Raw genomic sequence first — 12720 nt, 5'->3', positions numbered from 1 at the left:
AATTTTCATGTGCTCACCCGGTATATATATATATATATATATATATATATATATATATATATATATATATATATATATATAAAATAAATGAAAAAAATGTAATATTCATATACGACAAGGGAATTTTGTAAGACACTGAAACACATTCCTAGCCAATCATTTTGGATGTTAACAAAAAATATTATAAATTTAAAATAAATGAAAAAATTTAATATTTGATATATATATATATATATATATATATATATATATATATATATATATATATATATATATATATATATATATATATTTGCTAGTTTTTTTTCAAATTTTTTTTAAATTAATATTTTTCAAAATTATATATAATATTCTAACATAATATTACTCGTATGTTTATGTATATGTACTATTCTGTTAGAATATTACAGTATAAATATTTTAGAAACCTTCAAAATATTTTAATATAAGAACAAAATTCTAGGTAGAATTTTTTTTCTTTTTTCAAAAGAAAATTACAAAAAATTATTATTATTTTTTTGTTTTTTTTATCATTTTTTTAGGGGTGACAATTGATAACACAACACGAGAAAATACATGGCACGAAATGAAATTGGGATAAATGAAATTTGAATTCGTGTTCTTGTTATGTTCGTGTCGAGTATAAAAAACACGATGTCCTGTCGTATCATGTTCGTGTTCAAAATTCGACACGAAATTGACACGATTTAACATTTATATGTTGTTTTTTTTTTTTTTTTTTTCGTGTTTGTCGTTTTATATATGATTAAGTATTAGCTAAATAAACCAATTGTTATTTTATGTTATCTTTGCCGCGTCGTGTTGTGTTTGTTGTTTTTAATCAGTTCGTTTTTGTATTAGTTAAAATAACACGACATCGTGTCATTTGTTTGTGTTACATAAAATATTGTCGTGTCGTGTCGTATCAAACAAAAACACGACACGGTGATCCAATTGCCACCCTAATTTTCTTTTTCATTGTTGTATTTTTTTTATCTTCAAAATAAATAACAAAGATGGGTTTCCATTTCTTACGAAATTGTCATGGACTTAAATAAAACTTTTTATAAGTTCATGACATTTTCATCATGTTTCTGTTCGTATCTGAAAATTATTATTCAAAGCCCAAAGTTTAGCCCAGAAATCTAGCCAAATCTATTTGATCCGATTTATTTTGACAAAAGCCCAATTCTTCAAATAGTTTGTTACTGTTCATCCGTCTTCGGTCGACGTATTTACGTATCCTGCTGGATCAAACTCAATATATATATATATATATATATATATATATATATATATATATATATATATATATATATATATATATATATATATATATATATATACTAGGTGTGGGACCCATATATTACATGGGTTTATTTAAAAAAAATTAAATATGAAAATTTAACAATTTGAAAAGTTTGAATTTATAAGAAAAATGATGAATCTTTTGAATTATTAAAATTAAAGAGACTTTAATGTATTAGATACATTACATATATAAACCATTTCTAATAAATACCTTACATATATATTACCTTACATATTAAATGTGGAATTTTAATTTAATAAAATGAAAAATACAATAAAATGACAAGTGGAAAATAGAAAATTTTAAAATGTTGGAAAATGTCATGTGTCCAAATGAATAAGAAGATGACATGTGGCAAGAATCCTTTATTTATTATAGTAGATAACCAAAATAGGTATGTGAGGGGATTATTCATTCCAGGTAAGCAAAATCATTTCCTAAGTTTTCATATTTTCGGTTTTTTTTTTCATTTTCCTCCCTTTATTTTTATTTGTTTTTGTATTTTGTACCCCAATACTAATTTTGATGTAACAATTTTTATCCTTATACTTTTCAAATTTATACCTTAATTAATTTTTATTTAATAGTTTTCACCCTTATAATTTTAAAGTTAAATTATTAGTATTTTATATATTATAATTTGGTCCCTTATTATATTTTAAAGTTACAATTTTGCCCCTTATATAATTTGTCAATCATCCTTTTTTTATTAATTTCTTAAAGATACATTTTCAAGTCAATTGTTTCTATCCATATTTTATTTTTATATTTTTGTGCTCCACTTTATATGATTTAATTGTCTCCATGATATATATGGTGTCAAACTACATTTTTTAACATACCGGATTCTGCAGCAACACACGGATGGTCCAAAACCTAGTTTCTATTAATGCCCAAAAATTGTATAACCCAAATTTTGTTTCGACATCTGATGGTTCTTTAGTTCATGACATCTGTTTCTTGAATTTAATTTGGAAGATTTTGAATCATTTTTCTTATGTCAATCGATGATATGAAAAAAATGATCTTTCGAGAATGGTCGAAAAAAATAGGAATACATTTTGGTCTGATGAATGGTCAAACGGAGCAAAAGACAGTTAATCGTGTAAATTCAAAATTGAAGATTTTCACTCAGATGTTGCTTCGTCTCGTACCTGATTCAATTGTCAAAAATGTTTTTACAAAGTTGAAATTACCAAGTTGGTATATGCGTTTTTCGGGCTTATATCATGATGAATTTCGGGGTCCGGAAATCAAGTTTGATTCGAGCTTCAATTTCTCAAATTCGGGCATATGTAATTTTGTTACTTTGGGATTATTCACTTCAAGATTTCTCATTGATACACACTCATTTCGGGATATAGATTTAATTTCGGGACTTGGTTTTGCACATATGTTGCTTGTGCTTTAACTAGAACAATTAGGGAAGAAGATGAACCATGTTACACTTTTGGCACCTTTTGATTAAGCAAAATGGTAGTTTTGGCCCCTGGGGTTTCAAAGAAGTTTAAATTTTAAATATTTCACTGAGACACATGGCCCGGAGGTCGTATTGAGTTAGCCTCGAGTGACTAATGTTATGTGTGTGATATTTTGAGGAACTCACTAAGCTTCGTGCTTACCATGTTATGTGTTATGTGTTTTAGGTACCTCTCAGGATCATGGGAAGACACCGGCTTGATTGTATACACACCCGAGTTGGAGATATGTTTTTGGAGGATTCTAGATTTATGTTATAAATAGTTTTGGGACATGTGTTTTGATAACTTGATGTTTGTGGGATTTTTGTGATTTTGGAAATGAGATAATTGTGTTTTAAAATGAAAAAAAATTATTTTAAAATTTACGGTGTTATATTATGATATATTTTATTTATGGAAATTAAATTAATGATACATTAGAAAATACAAAATGAAGTAAATGAAAAATGACAAGTGGAAATATATATTTCTAAATTACCACAAATTGACATTTGGCAAATTATAAAAAAATGATATGTGGCAAAACTATTTTCATTAATTAGGGAGGAGTAGGTGTGAGACCCGTATACTCTACGGGTTGATTAAAAAAAATGTTAAATACAAAGTTTATTTGTATTTGAAAATTGAAATAAGTGAAAATTATGAGAAAAAAGTTTAAAAAAATAAACATGTGAAAATAAATAAATTAAAATTACATGCTTAGTTGTCAGATTCGTATACTAAACATGTTAATTATAGCAAAATGTTAAATACGAAGGTTTAAACTGTAACTTACTAGAATTTGAAATTGAAATTTGAAAATAATATAGTCATTATGAAATATTTAATTTATGGAAATTAAATTAATGATATATTGAAAAATGAAAAATGAAGTAAATGATAAATGACAAGTAGAAAATATATATTTCTAAATTACGACAAATTGACATTTGGCTAATTGAAGAAAATAATGACATGTGACAAAATTATTTTCATTTATTAGGAAGAATAAGAAAATCTAATGTACTTGTCTCCTATTCTCCTCCCTCCCCAAAACCAATTACTTTATAGCTTCTTTTTGTGCTTGTTAATTGTTTACTAATACTAAGGGCATCCACAATGCATTGAACTCCATAAAGTTCAACGGATTGTCACATCATTTTTCTACATTCCATACAACTCAATCATTTTTTTTCTTATAATGCATTGAACTCTACAAAGTTCAATAGAAAGTTACAAAAACTAATTTATAGTATGTATTTAAGATTAGAAAATTTTCATTTTCTCATTGAAGGTTTCAATAATCATTGAACTCCAAATCTATTGAATGCCAATTTGACATCTCACTATAGTAGAGTTTCATCAATTGAATGATAATTAGATGTGTATCCCATTCAACCCTCTCATTGAATTCACCATTATAAATGCTCTAAAGAAGAATGAAGATGATGGATTCATTTATTGATGGTGTCTAACAACATTATGTAAAGGATACGTATCTATAAAGGTAAGAATCCTAAACATCTCGTGGTTGATATTAAATTAGTTGATTATTGTATGTGTAAATAGATCTAACTCTTAAGGTTGTTAAAAGTTTAAAACCAGTATATTTTGTTTTGCAATTTGATTCCTCACACTATTTTTTTTAATAAGAGTAAATTACACGAATGGCCCCTATGGTTTGGAGTAATTTGTGCGCTTAGTCTATAATTTATTTTTTTAATTTGGAAGGTCCATAATATTTGTTTTTGTTACGCGCTCGGTCGTTATCATTTGTTTTTGTTATGCGATTGGTCTCTAGCTTACTTAAAAAGACTATAATTTAAATAGGGAAAAATGATGGGGTATGTAAGGTAAGGTGAGGGGTGGGTGGGATTGGAAGTGTGTTTATTTAAATAAATTAAAAAACCAAGGGCAAAATAGTTTTTTTAGTAAGACAGAGACCAATCATGTAACAAAAACAAACTGTAGGGACTTTCCGAATTAAAAACATAAGTTAGGAACCAAACGTACAAATTATCTAAACCATAGGACCATTCATGTAATTTACTCTTCGAATAATATAAACCTCAAACAATGATACGAGAGCTAGATGTTTCGCAAAATAATCACTTTTTTTTTTTTAATTTATCTTTATCGTTTTTGTTCATTGTTGTTCTTGATATTCTTCATAAGGATATTTTAACATTAAAATTTAGATTTTAATGTGTAATGGTTTTTATATAATTTACCTTTTTAGGAAAAATATTATTGAAGATATTATGAAATTTTTTGAATCACATGCATGAGTTACACAACAAACCATTAAAATCTTTCATTAGGACTGTTTGATGGAAACGTATTTCTCTTGCTTAGGGTTTATTTTCTATTAATTTTTTTCGAGTTTAAAATTGTTTTGTCCTTAGTTTTTTACTTAATTAATTCATGACAGCTCATGTAATACTTTCTAAGAACAGGCTTGAGCAACGCATTAATGTTTTTATTTCCTTTTATTCACAGAATGTAATTCTTATGCTTTTAATAAGGTTATTTGCGAAAAAAAAAATTTATATATAATCAAAATTCGATTTTAACCTGGTAAATTAAAATCGAATTTTAATTTTATATATATATATATATATATATATATATATATATATATATATATATATATATATATATATATATATATACTTATTTAAATTTGTTTCTAACATAAAAATGTTGACGATATCTTGCATGCATGCAACTTGTTCGTAATACTATTTTTTTTAATAAAATAAGGATTATACAAATCAAACATCATAAGTTTAATTTATTTTTTTTTACATCTAATTGTTTGAACAACTTGTATGGAGGCAGTGTATGTGAAAGCAATTGTGTTGTTTTATTGATGAAATAGATTACTAATGTGGATCAAAAACAGAAGTAAAAAAGGGATATCATTAATCTTGATTTGAGATTAATTACTATAAGGAAATGGGAGGATATTTGATAGCGTTCTTGAGGATTTTATTGAGGGCAGCATGGCCAAGATCAATACCGCATATATCGGCCAATCTGATAAGGTATAAGAGTACATCTGATAGTTCCTCTCCCAGATGCTCTTTCTCTGATTCCTCCCAGCTTTCCAACCCTTTTTCGACCTCTCCCTTCCATTGAAATATCTCTGATAACTCCCCCACTTCACCCACCTGCATTCAAAACATTCTCCTTTATTTATGTAATCAATGTAATGAAGATAACACATATACGAAGGGAAGTTGAGCAAAGCAAAATGGAATGAACTACAAGAGTAGTATTTTATATCTTTATCATATTTGGACTGTTTTTATACTATTATTCGTTACAAAGTTATCAATACGGCTTAAAAGTAATTTATACAAAAAGTATCATCATAAAAATTATGTCCAGACTTTTAAATGAGTCAAGATGATGATCATTAAGATGTATTTATTATTAATTGATAATTTTATTACTAAGTATAATGTATATGTGAATATGTACTAAATAATTATAAAAAGTATATATATATATATATATATATATATATATATATATATATATATATATATATATATATATAACAAAAAAGATACATAAGTAATAAAAAGAAAGTAAACGCTTTTATTAACAAAAACAAAATATATTACGGAATTAGCTTACCACACCAAAAAAAAAAAAAAATGAAACCAATTAAAGCACACTATCATAACCTATAATTGTAATATTATTCAATCACATATGTGCAATTTAACAGATTAATTCTAACTCTCTAAGCAATTTTCTTTGTTTTTATCAATAAAGTAATATTATCTAATTATATTGTGTAAATATAATTTATGTCCAAATTAACAAATCACATTACAAATTTTTTTTAAGATATACAAATGATAAATTTGTTTTTTTTAAGAAAAAAAAACCTTAGAAAAAACTAACTATTAGAGAATATTTACAAACAAAATATTTTTTGTTAAATAAATGTAAGTAGAAAGTTGATTGAGCAATACTAATAAGTCTTTAAAAGGTTAACAATCGATGAGATGATGCTTTTCCTATCTCTAGCCATTACAAAATCTTCTAGTTTCTTAAAGTTCTATAATTTCATTAATCAAATGTTTATAAGAGTACAAGAGAAATGGTGGAAGTACCATGGCAAGGAGTAAATTTCTGGGGGTGTGATATTTTTCCCAGTCTCTAGCCTTTGCAAAGTCTTCTAGTTTCTTAGACAAATCCTTCAAACTTACGCCCATACCATCATTTTCTCCTTCTCTAATGGCAGCCATTCCTCTTTGTGTCTTCAAACAAGAGTATTCTCTAGTATTTATAACAAGAAAAAAAATATTTTTCTATTATTCATGATATCTAATTAATTAGGAAAAAAATGATAGTAGTGGCGTTTGATTGGCTAACAAAAATTGCTTTATTAGTCCATGATTCCTAGCATCATTGTTAATAGCTTAATATTTTTATTTGGTTAGAGAATAAAGTACTGGTCTGTATAAGAATATGCTAGACACATAATGATTATACTATTAAGACATATCTTTTAGACACTTCATAAATATTTTTATCAAAAATCAACTTATAAATAACTACTTATAATCATCTTTTTCAAAAAACAATACAATTTCAACCAACAAAATACATTAAAAACTACAAACGGTGTCTAAATGATAAAATATGGTCTCTTTTTAGCCGACCATATATATATATATATATATATATATATATATATATATATATATATATATATATATATATATATATATATATATATATATATGGCTAGGTTAAAGTGTTTTTTATATTTATTGTGTGTTAAATGCACCAATAGTAATTTAGTAAATTATATTATTATTTAATTAAATAATGATAGATATTAAATAGTTTCCATAATTGTATGTATATTAAATGATATCCATAATTATAATTTTCTTTTTAAGGAAATTAATTAAATTCGTCATTAATATCAGCAATAACATTTTTCAGAATGAATTCATATATAGATTTTTATGTCAGCAATAACATTATTTCAAGACTCATTCACTTAAAATACAATAAAGTTGTATGGAATATAAAGAATGAGGGTGTATTCTAGTAGAATATACTCTCGTTCTCCTACAATACACTCTTATTATTTTATATATGAATTCATTATGAAAGAATATTATTATTAATATTAATGGCGAATTAAATTAGTTTCCATAAAAAAAAAATTATAAATATGGATATCATTTAATATATATTTAATGTTTACTCAATTCTTATTGATGCATTCTAGCACACAATAGATATAAGAAACATTTGAACCAAATCTCTCTCTCTCTCTCTCTCTCTCTCTCTCTATATATATATATATATATATATATATATATATATATATATATATACACACACATAATCATGTTAGAACTAAATTGAACAAATAAACTAATGATTTTTTTTATCTAAGGGATGTTTGGCAAAAAAAACTTATTACTTAATAGCTTATAACTTATTAGTTTATTAGCTTATAAACTAATAAATAAGTATGGGGTAACTTATAAAAAATGATTTATTAGAGGTTTTCCACTGAAATAAACTATTTTATAGCAGTGTAGAACCTCTAATTAGGGGTGTGTATGGGGCGGTTTGATTCGGTTATTGGTTAAAACCGAACCATAACTATTAATGATTGGTTAATGCGTTTTGGTAGCCATTGGGTATGGTTAATATTGGTTATGGTTAATGGTTTTTGTCGGTTAACGATTTTGGTTAATGGTTAATATTGGTTAACCATAATTCAAATTAATATAAATGGCAAAAGTATATTGGCATAAAAAAATGAAAAGAGAATACAAAAAAGTCATCGACGCCAATGTTTATAGCCTATCTTATAGGAGTAGAAAAATGTGTACATTTGATACTCGGAGTGAGATAATACATAGTCACATTCAAAACCAAAAACATTCAATAAAAATATAAAACATTAAAAAAAAATTGGCATTAATAATTTCATATATTGGTAATTGATATTAACATTAAAATAAAGTCAAACATTCATACACGTTCAATGCGGTTAAATCAAAAACTATAAAATAAAATAGCCAAACATGCATATTATGTGTTATCTGGATTAAAAAAAAAAGCAATCACTCATATGCATTTAATGTGATTAAGTCAAAAACATTAAATAGAAAAAGTCAAAAAATTCAAAAAAAATACATTCTTAATATACCACAAAGTCAAGAATAACCAAAAATTTAACTTACCTAGAATTCTTGTTTATAAAGTCAAAAAATCATTTGAATAGGTCTATAAAGTCAAACTAGTCTTTGATTAGGATTAATGGTATGAGAAGCTTCCGATTAGGATTATGAGTGTGAAGATTAAACTAATTGTGAATAATGTTTACAAATTGTAGAATTAGTCGATTAGGAATTACAACATTAATCAATAATCTAACTCAATGCATGATTGGAAGATTGTATGTGGTGCATGATCAGCCTTTGATGGTTTGATTATCCATTCGTCTTCTAATAATGAGGATTAATGAGTTATATTTTGAAAGTTTAATGAGTGTTAAATAAGTTTGACTATATTATTTTATATATAATCTATAATTTTTATATATTAAAATATAAAATTAACGGTTCGGTTAATAATGGTTCGGTTAACCTATAAAACCATTATGTACATTTCGAAATTAATATATAAAAAGAAAATCATTTTTTATGCATATTCATATTTTTTATGCATACGCACATTTAAAAAAATATATGGAAAAAAAAGTTAATGATTTTTTTTTGCAATACTTTTAGATTAGCCAAAGTCAATGCACATGTGAAATCTCGTGTCAAAATTACATGTAGATAAAAATTCACTAGCTCACTCTTTCAATTTAGTTCATCACTGTAAGGTCTGTTTTCCAAGTATGTTATTTATTAATTTTATGAAATAAAAAAGTTTTGTTTTGGATTACTTTGCTTCGCGACTAGGTGTTGGTCACAGTGAATGGCATCGCATTTTGTCATGATGCGACCTTAAGTTGGTCGTGACGCGTCGTCACCACAGCTCAGAACACTAGGTATTTGGTTTTGGATCCTATTTAAAGGAACGAACGTCTAGGGTTTCCTCTAAAAACCCTAGAGCTTGAAACCCTAGCCTCCTTCCATGAATTCCTGAGCTTTAATGCCATTTGGGTGAAACTATAAGAAGAAACAAGGTGTTTTTGGTGCAAGGGAAGCTAGATCCATAGAGTATCTACCTTCTTATCCTCTATTTTTTCTCTGTAAGTGTTCAAGTTTGCATCTTTATGACACTATGATTCTAGATCTCTCGTTTTAGTCACTTTGGTTGCTTTTTCTTATGATTTCCTTGTGATGACACGCCCCTCAGAGCGGGCCCGAAACAGGCGAGCCTCGACAAGGCGCCTCCGATAGGGAGCCGACTCAGCGACCCCGGACTCCTGCGAGGTGGCCACACAGAAGGCTCACCCTCGCCAGAATATTATCTTTTAGCCACAGCATGCAGACAACGGCTCCAGGCGACAAAGCCTCCACATAGAGCACAATCGCCTGGACCAATCACCGGGCTAAGCACGAATATGGAGCAGGGCTCCCCAATAAGAACGACGGATCCTATCGGGACTGCAATACCGGTCCCTAGTACGGACCGAGGAAGATCTCCACTATAAAAGGACCTCGTCTTGGTCCCGGTAAGGCAATTCATTCCACTCCTCAATCTCTCATCCTCACTATAACCCTCAGCATACTAACTTGACCGTCGGAGCGTCGTTCCGGGACCCCCTCCCGGAAAACGGCTGACGAGTTTCTTTCTTGTGTGACCTCTCAGACATAAAGAACGTCAAATCTCTCTCACAGCAAGTGGTTCGAAGCCAGGTCGCATCATTGAAACTCCGGAAAGGAGGCAGATACCCAGAACATGGAACGCAAGGAACTTAAGGAAGTTCCACGTCTAGGCAATGACAGAACCCTATACAGAAGGGAAGTCGAAGGCACATAGTCTTCAAGGAAAATCGTGAACCTCTGAACAGCAGGGAAATGGGGAAAACATCCCAGGGTCGGACTGATCACCCAGAAAAATAGATGGACTCTCAGAGAAGTCCAATAGGAAATTATTGTACGAAGCAACCATGTACCAGAAATACATAAATAAAAGAACTTGCATTGTCTTTACTATGTAATGCAATGAGCACATCTAACACACATAACATAGAGGATACTCAGTGAATCCAAGATACAGCACACACAAGCATAAAACACATAATATAGAAAAAGGCCTAACAAGTGGCCAGCTTACATAGAGGGTCCGAATAAAGCGATAAAAAGCATAACAGATAGACAATTGTCCGTTTACACACAAAAGCCTTAGAGGCCGCAAACTAAGAACATCAAAGCAAAGGCCTCGGAGGCCATAAAATAACCAAAAGACAACAACACAAAGGCTCGACAAGATTCTTTCACACCCCAGAAGGGTAGCTCTAGACAGTTTCATCAACACCACCGCCATCCTCATCACCATCGCCACCGCTATCACCAACAACACCAATGCCATCAGCACCACCGCCATCCCCATCACCATCGCCACCGCTCTCACCAACAGCACCAACTTCATCAACATCACCATCCCCATTACCATCAACACTGCCATTCCCACCAACACCATCCCTGTCACCGCCAACAATACCTACACCCAACTCACCCAGACCTTCCTCACTATCATCAAAAGTACACAATGCTCTCATCCCATCAACGTCCAAATTACCTAATCCAAGCAAACCAGCGAAATCCATAGTTGCGAAAGCCAGTAAAGCATCATCCAATGTTGAAGAATGACTAGACCGCGCGTCGCTAGCCGAAGGATCGTACGTCCCGGCATCAACCTGGGCTTTTAAATTCGCCCAACCCGACTCTTCGCCAATGACAAAGGCAGCATGGAGAATGCGAATAATACCGCCAGTGAACTCAGGGTGCTCAAGAAGTTTGTCCATCACACGTACAAGGCTCACCTGGAGGAGCCAACTATGATCCGCCATCAACGCCTCTACCTCCCGCTCACGGTCAACAACATCTCGCTCCAAGATCTCCTTTTGAATCATCGAACCTTTATTTGCATGGGTCAAAGACTCCACTTGACTCTCCAAAACACCACGAACATCCTCCAACATTGACTTCCCCGAAACCAAAGACATTTTCTCACCGTCCAGACGAATAACCATAGTACTTAAATTTGCCACCTTACTTCTCAGCATGGTTGTAAAAATCGGTCTAGGCGGCCGATTAATCAGCGCCTAGATGTTGGGCGGTCTCCAACCGCCTACGAATAGGTGTTAGACCTTAAAATAATCGACATTGGTCAATATCAGTCAAAATCAGTCCAATTCGGTCCAAATTTGACCAAATCGGACCAAGTCGGTCAAGATAGCTCTAATAGACCCACCAGCTTATAGGAGCAGGCTAGCCCAAAGCATAACTTGGTTTAATTTTAAGAGGAGTCGTCTCCCCTTTTATAGAGTATGTTTTCCTTTATCTATTATCCCACCAACGATGTAGGAGACTTTTAACCGTTTTATAAAACATTCATCCGCTACTTCCATCGTTTACATCTCTGTGAGTCGACGACGACAACTGGAACATCCTCTACACCAGCCTCCTTGTTCACCTAGAAAACGAAGTCTCATTAGCGATTGAATGTTAATTCTTTGAATGTTCATGAGATACTGAGGGATTGAAAACGAAGTCTCTCTCTCCCTTTCATTAGCGATTGAATCAAATGTAGGGGTCTGCGAAGGGACAGGTAGCAAGGGGAGACAACAGAGTGGTGGTGATGTTGGTTGGAATGAAAACCAAGAAGAAGCGATTTCGATCTCTGCAACATCAAGTAAGCAATGTTTTTTAAAATCGTTTGTTCTTTCTTCATCTTTCTAAAATCGTTTGTTCTTTCTTCATCTATTTTAATTGTTGG

General features: G+C 30.1%; 1 long non-coding RNA gene across 1 annotated transcript; it reads right to left on the bottom strand.

Annotated features, from left to right (window-relative positions):
• Window positions 1–5619: 5619 nt before the first annotated feature.
• Window positions 5620–7042, bottom strand: LOC145073856 (uncharacterized). Its single transcript, XR_013691567.1, has 2 exons — window positions 6903–7042; window positions 5620–5945 (listed from the first exon to the last, which is right to left on the bottom strand). It is a non-coding gene; the product is annotated as an uncharacterized LOC145073856 (long non-coding RNA).
• Window positions 7043–12720: the final 5678 nt, after the last annotated feature.

Source organism: Lactuca serriola, chromosome 9 (assembly GCF_051521515.1).
Source record: "Lactuca serriola cultivar US96UC23 chromosome 9, Lser_US96UC23_V15, whole genome shotgun sequence".
In the NCBI taxonomy this organism is placed as follows: Eukaryota; Viridiplantae; Streptophyta; class Magnoliopsida; order Asterales; family Asteraceae; genus Lactuca; species Lactuca serriola.
Note: the sequence above shows the minus strand (reverse complement) of the source record. Positions and strands in the feature narration are given on the sequence as shown.